Here is a 17836-nt window from a genome sequence, read left to right on the forward strand (position 1 = left end):
GGATTCCTTTTGTTTGGAGTTCTGTGCGCTTCCTGGACTTGTAAGTCGAATTCTTTCACCAGGTGGGGGAAGTTTTGTGTCACTCTTTCAGTATGTTTTCAATATCTTGCTCTCTCTCATCTTCTGGGACCCCCATAATTCTGATGTTGGTTCGCTTGAAGTTGTCCCAGAGGTTTCTTACATTATCTTCAATTTTCTGGATTCTCTTGCCTTCTAGCTTCTGTGGAGGAGTGTCTTCTGGCTCTTTATGTTCCAAATCTTTGACTTGATTCTTGTGATCTTCCATTCTGTTTTTAGGACTCTGTATAATATTTTTCATTTCAATGTATTCTTTATTTCTTGTTGATCCCTTATCATTTCTTGTTGATCCCTTATCATTTATCATTGATTCCTTATTAATTCTAGTTGACCCCTTTTCATATCCTCATAGGTCTTATCCATCTTTTCTAGGAAATCCTTGAAAAACGTTATAAGCATAGATTTGAACTCTATATCCAATCGCTTTTTGTCCTCCATTTCTTTCGTTTGTGATCTATTTCGTCTTGGCATTTTTGCAGCTTTCCTGAGTTGGTAGCCTTAAAAGTCTCTGTGTCCTGCTTGGATGGGGCGTCGTTTCAGGGTGGAGCCTACAGCCTTGGCTTCCGTCAGCCCCGCCCTATGTGGCTCCTGTGTCTCCGAGTAACTCAGTACTTGCTGCAAGCGCCTCTGAGAGAAAGGTGCCCTCAATTTTCGCCTGCTACCAAACAGTCTAGGCTTTTCCCCAATGAGCCCGGTATTGGGGTTCAGTTCAGTTGGAAATGGGATTGGAGGTGGCGTTCAGAGCAGTCTGGAGCTCCAGTCTCCTTCCCGCCAGGGCAATTCCGCGGCATAGCCAACCATCCCTTCTTTGCACACAATGTGCGCATCTCTGGGACCTCCTTTCGCCGCTCCCCCGGGGTTTCGCCTTCAGCCCAGCTCCCTCTGTTTGAGCCTGGGTCCCCAGGGTCTGGCCTAGTACTGGGGTTCAGAGCAGTCGGAAATGGGGCCCAGCACAGTCGGAGCATTTATCTCCTTCCTGCTAGGGAACGCCAGCCAGGCACTCAGCTCCGTCCTCTCCACGCGCGCCGCGTGTCTCCGTACCTTAGGCTTTTACAGCTCCTCCGCACTTCCTTCTGGCTTTCTCCTTGCTTCTCATTGTAGAATTTACAGTCAGTCGACTTTCCTGTAGTTCTGGGTAATGTCCATTTTATATTTTAGTTGTATTTTATTGAAATTGTTGTGTGTGGCTGCGGCTAGGTGTTCACCTGAGCAGCCATCTCAGATTCTCCCCGACTGCCCTTTTAAACGGGCATTCAGACATCCCTCTCACAACCCAGAACTGCTTCCTCCCAACTGCTTGCCTGCCTGCATTCCTGATTGCCCCCAACCGCTTCGCCCTGCTAGCCTGATTGATGTCTAACCACTCTCCTGCCAACCTGTTTGCCCCCAACTCCCCCCCCCCCCTGCCAGCCTAGTCACCCCAAACTGCCCTCCCCCCCAGGCTTGATCACCTCTAAATACACTCCTTTGCAGGTCTGATCCCTCCCAAATGCCCTCCCCAGCTGGCAGGATCACCCACAATTGCCCGCCCCTCCTTGTTAGCCATCTTCTGTCCACATGGGGGCAGGATCTTTGATCACATGGGGGAAGCCATTTTGTGTGTTGGAGTGATGGTCAATCTGCATATTACTCTTTTATTAGAATAGAGGTCTGGTGCATGGGAGTGGGTCAGCTGGTTTGCACTGAAGGGTGTCCCGGATCAGGATGGGGGTTCCCTTGGTAGGGGTGTCGAACTCAATCAGAGAAGGGGCCAAAATCTAAAATCCAGCCTAAATCACGGGCCGAATGGTTTACTGAACAGTCATAAACTGACAATGTCATAAACTGACAGCGGAGTGCAGTGATGACAGCGCAGTGCGGGCCACATTGCAAGGCCTGGCAGGCTGGATTTGGCCCGCGGGCCTTGTGTTTGACACATGTGCCTTGGAGCATGGGTGGATCTGGGCCAGGGAACTGTGGAAATTTGCAGGCTGGCCATGCTCCCCAGCGACCCAAGCAGAGGCCCTGGTATCTGCGATTTATCATGTATAATTGAAACTTTATAGCCTGGAGCGGAGGACAAAGCAGGCCAGGGCTGCAGAAGCTTGGCTTCTTCCATCGCTGGGGGCAAGCCTAGCTTCCCACTCTCTCTAGCTCTGTGGCTGCTACCATTTCTGTTGGGATTTATGTATCTTCTATAATTGAAACTTTGTAGCCTTAAGCAGCGGCCTGGGCTGGCCAGGGTGTGCGGAAAGCTTGGCTTCCTCCACCACCAGGAAAAACCAAGCCTCCCTCCTGCTCTCTCACTCTTCTTTGGGTTAATTTGGATAGTTGGTCCTGATTGGCTGATGGGCATGGCTTGTGGTTGTAGTGAAGTGATGGTTAATTTGCATATTGCCCTTTTGTTAGATAGGATTCCAAGAATAGAGGGGCGGACCAGTTTCTCTTCCTATACAGACACTGAATGCTCTTTGGGACTATTCAGACTGCCTTTTTTTTTTTTTTTTTTTTTTTTTTTTTTTTTCTGTTAAGCTCAAAATGCAGGGTGTGGCAGGAAGTATCTGCTTCCCTGAGCCTACTGGGATGGGATAGGTCTTCTGGGGAGAAATGGCCTTTTAGCTTTGAAAGATTAAGTATGTCACCCTTCCAGCAATATATCCCAAAAAGTCAGAAACACCAGTCTGAAAGCATATATGCACCCCTTTGTTCATAGCAGCACAATGATAGTTATAAGAGATACTGGAAACACCCTAAATGCCCATCAGCAGATGAGTCGATTAAAAACTTGTGGTACATCCACACAACGGAATATTATGCTGCTGTAAAAAAAGGAGGAAATCTTATTATATTATTTTCAACACATGAATGGACCTAGACAGCGTTACGCTAAGGGAAATAAAGCCATCAGAGAAAGATAAATGTCACATGACCTCACTCACTTGTGCAATATAATGAACATAAACTGATGCACAAAAATAGAGGCAGTGTCATAGAAGCATTGAAAACGACATCCAAACTAAGAGGGAAGGCACAGGAGGGGAGGGTGTTAAAGGTCGACCGAAGGACTTGTATGCTTGCATGTAAGCATAACCAGCAAAAGGGTGAGGGCATGTGCTTTTAGGTAGGAGCAGGCAGATAGAGGTCAATGGGAAGGGGGGGAAGAAGACTTATGTAATAATTAAAAAAAAAAACTTAGAGAAAAAAAAAAGAAAAAAAAGAATGCTCTTGGCTATGTCTCCCTGTCCTGCTTTCCTCATCAGGCACCTTAAGCCTGTGCCTCTCTCCCTGCTCCAAAGCCCCAGGTGAGTGTCTGCAAAAGAAAAGTCCTGTGTTCTGGGTTTAGAGAATAAAACCACAGACAAAACCAAGCCAAAACAATGCAACTGCACTTTTGTCTCTCCCCAGCATCTTGCTGTTTGGCCCTCCTGTCATGGGGCAGCCTTTCTGTCCAGTTTCCCCAGCAGCCAGCTGCCCTGTGGCTTTTCCTTTATGCACTTGGATGTTACCCACCTCGTGAAGGGACACAGCTTTGGCGCAACACTGCTTTCTGCTCACCCTCTTGACCCACTGGCTTGCTGTCCCTCGAAAGTCCACTTCCCAGTTCTTGCCATTCTCCCGTGCCCTTCCTTGTTGTAAATGGTCTGCTCAGCTGCATCTAATTTGTTAGTACAAGTGGATATTCTTTGATTTAGTTGTATTTTCAATCGGGCTCAGGACGAGATGCACAATACTACTGCCTAATCGGCCACCATTTATTTATTTTTTACCACTTTCTGATCCTTGCTGTTAAAACCCACCAGAGTGATTTCCATACAGCTTGCAAATGCACAGGGCATGCTCCCTGCAGGCTCCCATCTGAGTCTGCCAGCCCTTCACAGAACTCTTCAGTGAAGTCCCCACTGACCAACGCTAGTTTCACCTTCCCCTATACTGCTGTCACCTATCACGGGTATCCTGGTCCTTTCTTTGTGGACTGTCCTTCACTAGATGCCAGTTCCCAAGGACAGGGGACTCTGCCTTTACAGCATCTGAAACAGTTGGGCTCAACAGTATCCACAGCTTCTATCTTTATATGTGAGCATTATGCCCACCCATGGCTGCTGACCCTCCATCCAACCTAATTCAAGTTCTCATCCCGACAGCTTCCCTCAGCCCCCCCACTCAAGGAACCTGGCTCATGAGGTGGCAAACACACGTTCATAGGAACCCTACCTCTCTGCCCCTCAACCGCACACCCTAGCAGCACACTATTCCCCATAATCCAGGAACTATCACCTCATTTCTGGTCTTCTATGTAAAGGAAAACCTTAGGGAGGGGGTACACCAACCACATCTCATCCTCAGAACATGGAATTATATTGAGACCAAGCCTCTCCTTCTGGAAATGCTTGTATTGCAGCTTGTTCTCACCACTGAAAATATACAGCACCATCTCCTGTAGCATCCACGCTACCTCTAGGATTGTCTGGGTAAGGGGAAGGAGAGAGGAGTGCTTTATTTTTTATAAAATCAAAGTTCAAAATAATCCCTCAAATGGAAAAGAGACTTAAACATCATGGGGTCTCAGGGGTGTGAGTAGGTTGTTGGAGGCAGGACTCTCTAAAGATAAACTGATTTGGGGTTCCAAAGCATCAAGGGGATTCTCCCAGATACAGAAGTGCGCTCATTTGTAGCAGGAAGGTGCCTAGGGGTGTGGGGAGAAGCACTCTGGATGGAAATAGATGAGCCCTGGCCAATACATCTTAGACCCAGAACCCAAGCTCCCCACAGGGCCCTGACTGGGCCTCCTCTCTTCCAAACCCTGGGAAGGACACAGTGTGCCCAGCTACAGTGGGAATGTCCCAGGCAAAGGCAGGAAAGAGTGAGTTAAGGTAGGCTGTGCAGGCAGAGGCCTCATCTCAGGGCACCAGAATGAATGTTTGCATTTTTTGGTAATCCTCATCTGAGGATATTTTGAGAGAGAGAGAGAGAGAGAGAGAGAGAGAGAGAGAGAGAGAGAGAGAAAGGGAGAGAAGGAGAGGGAGAGAGGGAGAGAGAGAGAGAAAGAGAGAGAGAGAGAGAGAGTAAGAGTGCAAGGGAAGGGGGAAAAGAGAGACATATTGAGAGAGACATCAATATGTGAGAGAGAAAAAAAAATCAGATGCCTCCTATATCCCCATATGTGCTGGGATCAAACATGAAAACTGGAACCACAAAGTCAAGCAGTCTTCCTTTCAAGGCCTTGGGCAGCAATGCACTCACTATAAGCCAATAATGGCTAAAGAGTAATTTTCTAGTATTACGGTGTCCCTCCTAAAGCACAGAAATGTTGAAATTCAAATAATATCCGTTAACTCTATGATGATATATCATAATTTTGCTTGAGAATCATCCCTAGAAGTGAAAATAACCAAAAAAAATTAAGGTACTAAAGAAAAATCTTTACTAAAAATTCATAAGGCAGAAGAGAGTACAGTAAGCAATTTGCAGGTTGGTGAGGTAAAAAGTAAAACAATTCATAAAAGCATAATCCAATAAAAAATCTCTTCAGCTACAAATGTATCAGGTAGTAGATCTGGGCATGTCCTTCAATCCTCACTTTTACTGGAAACACATGAGGAATACAGTATACTGTATGATCCATTAAAAGGGCTTACGTTAAAAAAAAAAAAAAAAAAAAAAAAAAAAGATCCCAGTGACTTTCAGTGTTGATATTTTAAGTGAATAAAATTAAATATTCCTGCACATTTAACATTTTCCTCCAGTGTAAACTTTCAGATGTTTAATAAGACTTGATATACGGCTAAAAGACTTCCCACATTCAGTTCACTCATATGGCTTCGCTCGTGTGGATTCTCATATGTTGAATAAGGTCAGATTTACTGCTAAAAGACTTCCCACATTCAGTACACTCATATGGCTTCTCTCCAGTGTGAAGTCTCTGGTGTTTACTGAGTGCAGTTCGGTCACTGAAGGACTTCCCACATTCACTACATTCATGTGGCTTCTCTCCAGTGTGGACTCTCAGATGTTTAATAAGACTAGATTTTTGGATAAAAGACTTCCCACATTCAGTGCACTCATATGGCTTCTCTCCAGTATGGATTCGCAGATGAACACTAAGACCAGATTTTTGGCTAAAAGACTTCCCACATTCAGTACACTCATATGGCTTCTCTCCAGTGTGAACTCCACGGTGTTTAAGGAGTGTGCTGCTGTCACTAAAAGACTTCCCACATTCAGTAAACTTATATGGCTTCTCTCTAGTGTGAACTCTATGGTGTTTAATGAGTTTACTTCGGTCACTGAAGGACTTCCCACATTCAGTACACACATGGCTTTTCTCCAGTGTGAACTCTCTGATGTTTAATGAGTGCACTTCTTCGACTGTAGGACTTCCCACATTCAGTACACTCATATGGGTTTTCTCCAGTGTGAACTCTGAGGTGTTCAGTGAGGTGAGCTCTTAGACGGAAAGACTTCCCACATTCACTACACTCATACATCTCTTCTCCAGGATGAACTCTCTTACATCCAATGAGGTTAAAAAATCTTCTAAATACTTTCCTACATTTCTTACAGTCATAAATCGCTTCCCCAGAAAATTCACCTTGACATCGAACAACTTCCCTGATGTGGCTGACAGCATTTTCACAGTAATGCCACTGGTGATGACTTTTACAACCAAGAAATTCCTGTGAAATCTCACTGCCACAGGGTAGCTCCTCGGTGTTGAGAGTGGCCTGGTGCTGCGGAAGCTCTGAGTTGTATCGCAAATCTTCCCCAACCTCCCTGCTAGTTGAAGGCACCACCAAGAAGTTGAAGCTGTACCTGCTCACATAGGATGCCCTGTCCATAGCTTGTTTCCAAGCCTCCTCTCCACATTCTTTCCTCTGCTGCTGGTGAGGATTTACACTGAAATGGAAGTCTCCAACATATGCATCACTACAGAAGGTTTTCTCCTCAAAGTATTTTGAATGTGAACCAGTTAGGTGCAAAATATATTGTAACACAAAGAAACACCGCTTACACAGAAGGATCCTTTGGGTGGCTGGAGCTGACTTAGAAGCCCTGTCCTGTGACTCTCCGTGTATAGATACACTATGATCAGAACAGGCCTCCTCATCATCCATTTTATGCTGACAACCTGAAAAGTGAAAAATGGTGAGAAAATGAATGTTGATTGTGTGACAGGGGGAAGTGTCATTACAAAAGTGTGTTACACATCACACATTGATTTCATGAAATTGGTGAAAATAAAAGATGTGCAGGAAGGATGAATAAGAGGCTCTTGTGACTTTTTTGGGCTGATGAAGATCCCAAGACAGGGAAGCCTCAACAGAAGTATGATACAAACATGGGAAGCACCACATGGATTAGAATATGGATTCCAGCTCATCCTTTAACTAACAGCATTCACCATGGCTTATCTGCTGGGGACCGGGAGAGCTGTGCGAGAGGTTGGTTCCATGCTACCCAAATTAAAACTGAATAAAGGAGTAGCTGGTTTTGAAAACTACTTAGCACATATGTAAGTGCACCTCATAACACATGTGCAAGTCAATGTTGCCGAATACTACGGAGGCACCAGTGCAGAGGAACAGGTGATGAAGTAGTGAGCAGTCAGCCCTGGGCCTGAGCAACACAGCTTGCTATAGTATTCAGAGAAGAAAATATTACAACATTTGAATGGGGGCCTTACAAGAACAGCCCATGGTTCATGTTGGTTAAAACCGTAATATGGCAGAAGCTGCCACAAAGAACCCTTACCTAAAGAAAGAGTGCAGAAGTTGAAGCCATGCATGTGGACACTGTAAGCTTCCCATTAAGGGAAAGTGCAAACTGGGACCCACTAAGCTCACTGCAAGACGCCTGACTCCCTACCACTTAATGTACTTTTTGAGATAACAGGTGTTATGGATGATCGTGGAGTCCTTTGCTCAGGCTGGCAGCCACAGCACATTTGACAGGAGAGTGGGGGAAATTTGCAGAGGCAATGTTCTGGCTGTGGTAGAGAGAAAGTTATGCCTGAGGAATAAAGGAAGAGAGGTCATCACCTCAGGACACTGGGACAACATGGAGGTCTTACCTACAGATGATACAAGTGCAAACACTTCCAGCATCACATCGCAGTACAGACGTCTCTGAGCCTCATCAAGGAGCCCCCATTCCTCCTGAGAGAAGGTAATGGCCACATCCTCAAAGTTCACATCCTGTTATAATGGGGACAGTACAGCTCATGACCAGAGTCACTCCCGATATTATAAGTCTATCCTACTACCCACCCTCCAATCCCATTTGTCTTTTCACTCTTTACATGTGAGAAAATACCAAGCCTTCATTCCATGAAAGCCACTGTCTTCTTATATTCCTGCTGATAATTTTCTTCCAACAACAATTAAGGCAGTTGAGTAGATAGAAGATACCCGAGCTGTGGCCCTCCCGCCACACTGCCTCTTATCAATAGACTGGGTGCCAAAAGCATAGGTTAGTGAGGGATATTGGCCATAAAGACAGTGTGAGTGGTTTGATACTGTTTTCTCACGAAATAGCATTCTAGTCCCTCAGATTGTTCCCCTAAGACACCAAAAACATGGCATCACATGTCGTCCTCTGGACCCCAATCCCAATGTGGTGAGGTCATTGCTTTGTACTACCAGCTGCACATAGTTCCTTGAACCACACTCATCTCACACAGCTTCCTTCCCAGAGGCACTACTTCAAAGGAAATGCAAATATGCCTTGTTGTGGATAAATTATTTCCTAATCACCTTCTTTTCCAAAATTATAGTTCACCACCTCCAAAATCTAGTTCTCTCTTACCCATCTTCCTTACCCATGCCAGTGGAGATTTGCAAGGCTGTGTAACACTGATGAATGCTATCTCATTCCTTTCAATCATTGAGTCAAACCAACAACAAAAGGCAGGTGGTTAAGCCCGGAGCAGCCAGGTGGGGAGCTACCAGGCCCAGAACAACAGCAGCTAGGCTGGGAGCGGCCAGGCCCTGGTAGCAGCCGGGCCCAGAGCAGCCGGGTCGGGAGCAGCCAGGCCCAGAGCATCAGCAACCAAGGCTGGAGCAGCCAGATCAGGAGCTGCCAGGCCCGGAGCGGCCTGGCCCGAAGCAGCCAGGCCTGGAGCAGCAGCTTCCAGGCCGGGAGTGGCTAGGCCCGGAGCAGCTGGGTAGGGTGCGGCCAGGCCCGGAGCAGCAGCTGCCAGGCTGGGAGCGGCCAGGCCCAGAGCAGCCGGGTCAGGAGCAGCCAGGCCCGGAAGAGCAGCTATCAGGCTGGGAGCGGCAGTGGCCAGACCCGGAGCAGCTGGTTGTGGAACGGACCAGAGCAACAGAGGCCAGGCCCGGAGCAGCCAGGCCCAGAACAGCTCGCTCCTTGCCTGTCCCCGCCCCAAGGCTGCCTCTCTGACATAGCTGGAAACTTTTGGGAGAACTTGTGGGTCTGCCGAATCAAGTGATGAAGGCGTAGATCTGGATGTGTTGAGTTGGTATAGCGCTGGGGTGTTGATCTGTGAGTGCCTTGTGTGGGGCCTGGATGAGGTTGGTTGATCTATTTGGAAATGTCTTTTGTGTAAAGTGTATCCTTGGGCATGTGGAATTATTATTGATGTGAGAAAATGCTAACTAACTGATTTACTATCTGAAAAATTTAAAGTTCTGAAAGTTTAAGGTCTCTTCCCAAAAAGAGGTTTTAAAGCTAACACCTTAATTTGAATGGAGAAAGGGAATGACAAGCCCTTCCCACCCAGAACAGGTGATCCAATTCCAACCAGCAGCTATCTTTAAACAATGTGTCTATCTACACTTGAATGGCTACAGCTTTTGATACCCTAAGGGCAAGTTTACATGTAAACAAGTTTGCTTCTCAATTCCCAGGGCAGAAAAAAAACAAGGTTTAAAATTATTAGATTTAAAAATTTATTCTTAGAAGTTTAAAAGTTTATTAATTAAAAATAACAACAACAACCAAAGGAGATTAAAAAACCTGATGAACAATAATAGCTGTTCATTGTAGTAGAGTCGGTGATATGGGACGGGAGTGGACTGACTGTTCTCGGGGAAAGGGGGAGTGGTGGAGGGAGGAAGAGACTGAACATAAACTGTGCACCTATGGATGAGGACAATGGGGGGTGGGGAGGGGATGGAGGGTGGTGTGGGAACCTGGTGGAGGGGGGAAGAAATGAGGAACCTTTGTAATAATATGAACAATAAAGATTGATTAAAAAAAACCCCAAAAAACCAAAAAACAAACAAAACAACAACAAGAACAAAACAAAAAACACACACACAAAAGGCAGGTGGTTAGTTAAATGACACCTAAGCTCTTAACCTAGAATTTAGCACCCAAGTACCTCTCTTTACAGGCAAGTACACAGCAGTTCACCTTATTGTTACATCCAGGAACCACCAGAAATAGACTCTTCCTTCAGTCACTCTTATGTCAATGTCATGGTGCTGTGGCCATGAATTCACATTCCCTCTCTGAGCGCACATCACTCTTTCTACCACACCTCTGTCACACCTGCACTTCCACAGCCCCAGCTCCCATCAGCATCTCCGGGCCTTTTACTTATTACTCCGCATGTGTGACCAGAGGATGGTTACCATATTCAATCAGGATCAGGCACTGCCCAGACTCTGATACTCCACACTCATAGACACAGCCTTGATTCCTGCTACATATGCCTCTCTCCAAGACTGTTTATTTCCTTCAACCTCAACTATTAAGAACAACAATCAGATCTCAGATATACAGAGCCCACCTCCCCTGATGCTGCACTTGACGTCCTTCACTAGTCACAGCCAACATCACTCACTAAACCTTCACTCAAGTCCCAGCCCCGATGGTCCTCTCACAGATGACCACTCAAGTCTTCTAGCTAGCTAATCCATAGCACTGACTATAGCACCCCACAGCCAGGCCACACCAAGAGTCACAAGAAATTCCTGGTGAAAGTTTAGAAAAGTTGATATGTACCAGCCTTAGTCCCATCTTGGTTAAATTACTCTTTGACCTCCACTAATCTCAAATCCACTCATCTTTTAAAGGCTTTGGCCATGCTAAATGATTATCTGTTCCCCACACTCTACATGACAATTTCTATCCCTGTGCTGTGTTGTGACACCCACTTCCCACAAACAGTGGCCCTAGGAAAAAAACTAGTCCTCAGGCTCACACAGTCCCTTCTGAACTACTACTCCCATTACCAAGTCTGATGCAATAAACAAAAGAGCCTTTTCCATGCTAGCATGGGCTCTGTCCCACTCACACGGACAGCATGGGGGAAGAGAGACCCAACTTCTACAGGTCAAGGGGTTTTATAAGGGTGGTGATGCCACTGCTTTGGCTGACCCTGATTGGTTGGGTGAGGGTTAGGGTTCAGTTACAAAATGGAGGACAGCTTCGCCCTGCCCCACAGTACAAAATGGAGTCCGGAGTTAGCCTCATCCCACCCTGCCCTCTCAGTGGCAAAAAATACCTATTTTTTGCTCATCCCTGTGGTTCTGTCTCTTGTAGAGAGCAGTTGGGGAAGGCACTGGACATTTTTTTAATTCTTATCAGCTGAGCCTGAGGGCACTGGCAGAATCCTATTATCAGTACTGATTTCTTGTCATTATCCTTGTGCTTGGAATGAGAAACAAATAGGACCTTTACTTACCCAGATCTTGATATGCTAAATCTCAAAAAAAAAAAAAAAAAAAAAAAAAATGAGGAGCTTACCCAGATCTTGATGAATAGGATCTGGGCACACCCGAAACTCCTTCTGACCTTAACCTCCCCTTAGGAAACCAATAAATATGCTGTACTGTCTGTGGTGAAGATGACTGCCTCTCCATCAGTCTCTCAATCAACCCCTTTCCCCCAAATTCTTTCTACTTCTAAAATCAATAAAAATATATATGTATTTTTATAGACATACACTGCAGGTTCCTGATTCAGCTCACTCTTTACTCCAAGCCTTAGCACATTCTGGAACCTATGTCTGGAGGACCTCACATTCACTACACCGGTTGTCAAAAACAAGGTCCACATCATGAAGCCCGACCCCTGGCCTTAGGATTCTGGGCTCAGTGTCTGTTCAAAGTCCCCAAGTCCAAGGGCTACAACAGTGGCTGACAGTCCCAACTCTACTATCTCAGGGGCCACAAGTGTGTGAGGCCCTGAAATAACTTCCACAAACGCATACAGTAAGGTGACCAGATTTAAACATTGGTAAAGCGGGACACTATTGACTGGGAGGGTGGGGAGAGGGGTTCTTGATGAAAAATTTGGTCTATATGGAGCCACAAAATTTTTCATAGAATGCAAAAATAGTATTGTAATATATATTTTTAAATTTCAACATAAGTATAATTTACAAATATAATAAATAAAAAAATTATGTATAGTATTATTTTATTCCTTGGCATATTTCTCATTTGAGTGAATTATTTTTAGTAGATTGCTGTCATTGTTTAAAAGGTCATGAAAATTTTCACAAAAATTTGTTAAATTAGATTTCACAGATAAAATGGCTTTCAAAGTCTCAACACTTAATTGTAACGTAAGCTATGTCACTTTCAAGGCCAGCGCTAGACTTTTTGCTGCCACAAATGTTGTGGGGTTGAACCCTGAGTTCAAAACAAGACCAGTGGCCAAGACTGGTTTTGCTAAGTGGATAGAGAATCAGCCTGTGGACTGAAGGGTCCCGGGTTCGATTCCAGTCAAGGACATGTACCTTGGCTGCGGGCATATCCCCAGTGGGGGTGATGCAAGAGGCAACTGATCGATTATTCTCTCTCATTCATATTTCTTACTCTCTATCCCTCTTTCTTCCTCTCTGTAAAAAATCAATAAAATATATATTTTTTTAAAAAATAAGACCACCAGAGACTGGTGATTGATTAAACAAAAGCAGGCAAGTATTTATTGAAAAATTGGCCAGGAGGAGTCCACAAGATTGCACTGATCCAGGTGTAGGCAAGTCTTTTTTAAAGGTTCAAATCACAGGAATTTCCCTTTGTTCTAAATTCTAAAGGCTGGGAACATTGGAATGTGGCCCTATCTTGCCGATAATACAAAAGCAGAACTCAGAGGTTAATCTCTAAAGGTTACCTATAGTTTCTATACCTGAAGCTACTAAGTCAGTGGGAATCAATCTCCTGTAACTATCCTATTGTTTAAACAAGTAAGCGAAGGTCCAAGTTAGAATAGTAGGGTTAAAATTCAAACAGCAGTTTTTACCCAAGTATGGTTGCTACCATATTTCTATAATAAAATATAAATAATACGAGTACTGTCTGCTAAATTCAAGAAAACTTATGTAATTATGAAATAAATTACTTACCTAAATTATCTGAATAGCTGATTTGTAATGACATCACTTGTTTAACTAGCTTACTAGCACGCAGTACGAAGTATATTATCTGAGAGACAGTCACAAAATGTTTTCATCGTTTCGGACTTTGATAAGCAGTTCTCAACAATTATTTGTTATGTTTAAAGTTTAACATTACAAAATTAACAAAAATGATATAAAACTCATATTCTGGCTCAATAGCCACACGGCCGCCGAAAACCGTCTATTCCCTTCCCGTCTCCCGCTGTTCCCTAGCTAGTCATGCATTCTTCCTAAAAATCGGGACTTTTTAAAAATGCCCTGGGACTCGGGACTCGAGACACATTGTTAGAAATCGGGAGGTCTGGTTACCTTACCATACACCTAACAGATTCTACATTTATAGGATTTTGTGGAGAGAAAATGGTCTGTTGGGAGCCTGGGAACCAGCAGGCTCTATGGGCTCAGGCTGCTCAGTGCCCTCGCCCAGCCCTGAGGCCAGATGCCCTCCAGGTGCCTGTGTGATCTCCGTGCTCAGTCCTCAGTGCTCACTCTTCCAGTTCCCTTATCATTTACAGGACTGCCCCTTCCTGTCCACAGCCGCTGGCCTGTGACTTCTAGTCTGTTCTTCCTCTGAGCAATGTCAGGAAAAGTTAGAATCTTGCCTCAGAGCCGAAACCGGTTTGGCTCAGTGGATAGAGCGTCGGCCTGTGGATTGAAAGGTGCCGGGTTCGATTCCGGTCAAGGGCATGTACCCCAATAGGGGATGTGCGGGAGGCAGCTGGTCAATGTTTCTCTCTCATCGATGCTTCTAACTATCTATCCCTCTCTCTTCCTCTGTAAAAAAAAATCAATAAAATATATTAAAAAAACAACAACAGTATCCTACTTCAGAAAATGTCCCCCCCCCCTTTTTTTTTCACAACCATCTATGGCCCCAGCATTCTGAGAAAGTAAAACTCCTAGTGCAAAAACGACACCTTATCTCATTGTTGCCTTTACACTGAGGTGCCCATTGTAAAGGGACGCAGGACGAATAGTTTAAAAATCGGGACTGTCCTGCGAAAAGCGGGACATCTGGCCTCCTTACTTTACACCCCAAACAGGCCCGGGTTCCCCATCCTCCCCGCTCAGTCCCACCACCGCCTCCTCACATGGTGGCTCTGCCGCCCTCCACCCTCCTCCCCGTCACCCCTGCGCCCCCTGGAGGGACTCACTATCCTGAGCGCGGGGCCCGGGGCGGCGGGACCGGGGAGGCCGCTCCGCAGGCGGGAGGGCTCCGGGGGGTCAGTCTGCGGGGACGCTGGGAGCGGAGAGGAGCCGGGGGGCGCGGAGACGCCGATCTCCACGGGCTGTGGTGGCTCCTGGTGCCTCAGATACGCCCCGCCCCGCAGGCAGCGGCCCCCTGGGTCTCCTCCTGCTCCCGACTGGCGCCCTGAAGCCTGGGACTCTGTGGACAAAGACGGAAGAAGTTAAAATGATCGCTTAGAGGAGGAAGGCGGAAGTCCCGCCCTAACAGCACCAAAATGCCCTTTAGCTCCGCCCAGAAGAGTGCACGTCCTTCTGGGTAATGTAGTTTTCTCAGTAGCGGAGCAGAGTTAGCAACCCAACCAAAGAGTTAGGTGAATACTAGTGTTGTGGCAGAGTGAGTGATGGCTGGGGAGGGACAAGGTGCGTCCAGAGGGTTGGCTAACTGCAAACGAGGGACAGATCTTCTAGGGGCAGAGGGTAGTAGGACTACAAGAGATTCACCAAAGATATATACACAGGGGGGAAATTGAAGACATTCGTAATAGTATCAACAATGTAAACTACACGTATTTATTTTTTAGTTTGTATTTAAAAATATATTTTATTGATTTTTCACAGAGAGGAAGGAAGAGGGATAGAGAGCTAGAAACATTGATGAGAGAGATACATCGACAAGCTGCCTCCTGCACATCTCCTCCAGATTTGTGACCGCAACCAATGTACATGCCCTTGACCAGAATCGAACCTGGGATCCTTGAGTCCACAGACCCGATGCTCTATCCACTGAGCCAAACCGGTTTCGGTGGTATTATTATTATTATTATTATTATTATTATTATTTTAATAATGACGCCCAGTTGGTGTGTCTCAATGGTTAAGCATTGACCTATGAACCAGGAAGTTGTTCTTTTCCTAGTCAGAGCACAACATGGGTTGCAGGCTCAATCCCCAGTGTAGGGGTGTAGTCATGCAGGAGGCAGCTAATCAGTGATTCTCTCTCATCATTTTTTTTATCTCTCCCTCTCCCTTACACTCTATAAAATCAATGAAAAAACTTAATAATGTACACATATACATGTGGGAACCCATTTCACATCCCACCCGGTTCAGGGTTCTGGTTCAGGGTTTGAGTTCTGGAGAAGGGCCGCACACAAACGAAAGAGACTAGAAGAATTTTACTTTCGAGATATGGGGGGCCAGACAGGAGCCCACCTCTAGTGGGAGAACTACTCACTGTTCTGGCCCTGCTATCCCTTTTATTGAGGCTATGAGGAAAACATTCATAGGACATTAAGTCCCCTTTGCCAATGAGGAACTAGATACCCTGAAGAGCACTTGGGGTCCTTTGAGACGGCTGATTCCTGGAGAGCAGGTCTCTCCCTTACCCATGGGATATCTCGGCTAACAGGTAATAGAGGAAGGTGCCTGGGCTGTTCTGAGCATTACTCCTGGACCTGCCATCTCTGCTCATCTACTGAGAGTGCATGGTTTCCCTGTAACACCAGGCCCAGGAGGCAGAATGGGCTCAGTGCTCTCTGCAGTGGGGATGGGGAAAATATGAAGGGACCACATTCACCACAGGTTCCTGCACAGAATGAACGGAAACCACAGGATCACCATGGGGGTTATATCAGTGTTTTCCAATCAGCCCCAATCTGATGGAGCACTCACCCGGGCAATGCACATGAGAGGGAGGCTTGGAGGCAGGGTAGTAACTGCTGTGAATTTAAGAGAACATGGATACTGGAATTCTTGCAGTCCAGTAACCTTCCCAGGCAACTCTCTTAATATGTGGACTTCACACCCACCACAGTGGGGGACCCAGGCAGCAGGGAGTTACCCAGGGTCACAGTCAGAAGTGGGTTCTGATTTTTCCACCAATGACATCTGCCCAAACTCCTTTTTTTGAAGTTCACCCCTATTAGTATTGGGTTTTGGGAAACTCAAGGACAAAATTTAGGTGAATGAGGAGAAAGCCAAGAAACCATTCTGATTAACATCCACTAGTATTCGCTACCAGGCCTTACTCCTCTCCTTTGCCCCTGAGCAGCCCCAAAAGAGGCTGGCACCGTGTGGTCGCCTTTGGACTGGGGCCCATCAAGTACGTCAGGCTCTACTACTGACTGTGATGTTGGCTGCAGCCAGTGATAGGCTTTGACCAATGAAATGTGGGAGTCGAGCCTGTTACTTTAACACAAGAGTCTGAAACAAGGGAGATGGACCACCCTCTCTGTCCATCTCTGATAACACCCAGCAGGAACCTACCTGTTGGCTGCTCCTTTATCATGATTCCAGCAGAACCAGGGTGTTTATGTGCTAGGAACAAGAAAGAAACCTTCTTTACTCTAAGCCACTGAAGTTTTCGGGTTGCCCATTACCTACAATACCATCTAGCCAAATGGAAATGCATCTCCGATTCTACCCTCTAAAAGGCACCAGAGCCTAAAATTAGTCGCCAGAGCAAGGTGGTTAGAGACACATGGGTTTGACTTCTAGCCCTGCCTTTATTAACTCTACAAAGAAGCAATTAATTTTGAGACTCTGACCTTGGATTCCCTCCACATCAAATAGATTGTGAAACCATCTCAGATTACTAAGAGGATTAAATGAAATAATAATATATGCAAAGCATTGAATCCAGGCTATGTACTTGTAGTAAACATTCAGTAACTCTTAGCTCCTTAGCATCACAACGTGTACTGACTACAGACATGCAGACAATATGGAAAATGTCAACATGTTGGCCTAAATATGCTTTCAAATTTTGTTTGTAAACCAGTAAGATAGGAGTACATATATTCTCTCATAGCCTGCTTTTACTCTTAATAATGTACTATTTTGATGTAAAAAAAATGAGCCAAGCTGAAATGGCTCAGTTTATTGAGCATAGTCCCATGCACAGAAAGGGCACCCGCTGTTGTTATGGGCAGTAGTCCATTAGGGGGTCATGTCCAGGAAGCCACTCTATGTTTATATCCTTCTACTCTATAAAATCAATTAAAATACCTTTATATATCAATCTAAATACCTATTTAGATTTGTAGTCTTTTAGGAAATTATATTTAACTGATTTTTTTTTTTTTACAGAGAGGAAGGGAGAGAGATAGAGAGTCAGAATCATCGATGAGAGAAAAACATCAATCAGCTGCTTCCTGCACACACTCCACTGGGGATGTGCCCACAACCAACATACATGCCCTTGGCTGGAATCGAACCTGGGAC

The 17836-nt window shown here is 45.5% G+C and overlaps 1 protein-coding gene and 1 long non-coding RNA gene across 2 annotated transcripts in view; both read right to left on the bottom strand.

Moving 5' to 3' along the window:
• LOC311615901 (endophilin-A3-like) overlaps positions 1-14816 on the bottom strand; it is a gene marked incomplete at its 3' end in the record, with an annotated part of 279642 nt that extends 264826 nt beyond the window's left edge. Inside the window, exon 1 of the mRNA XM_084907008.1 lies at positions 14581-14816. The remainder of the gene's footprint in view (positions 1-14580) is intronic.
• On the bottom strand, positions 6686-13452 carry LOC311615899. The gene is made up of 3 exons (XR_014793826.1): positions 13373-13452; positions 8126-8249; positions 6686-7183 (listed from the first exon to the last, which is right to left on the bottom strand). It is a non-coding gene; the product is annotated as an uncharacterized lncRNA (long non-coding RNA).
• Positions 14817-17836: the final 3020 nt, after the last annotated feature.

The sequence above is a fragment of the Pipistrellus hanaki genome (assembly GCF_964339955.1).
Source record: "Pipistrellus hanaki genome assembly, contig: scaffold_36, whole genome shotgun sequence".
NCBI lineage: Eukaryota > Metazoa > Chordata > Mammalia > Chiroptera > Vespertilionidae > Pipistrellus > Pipistrellus hanaki.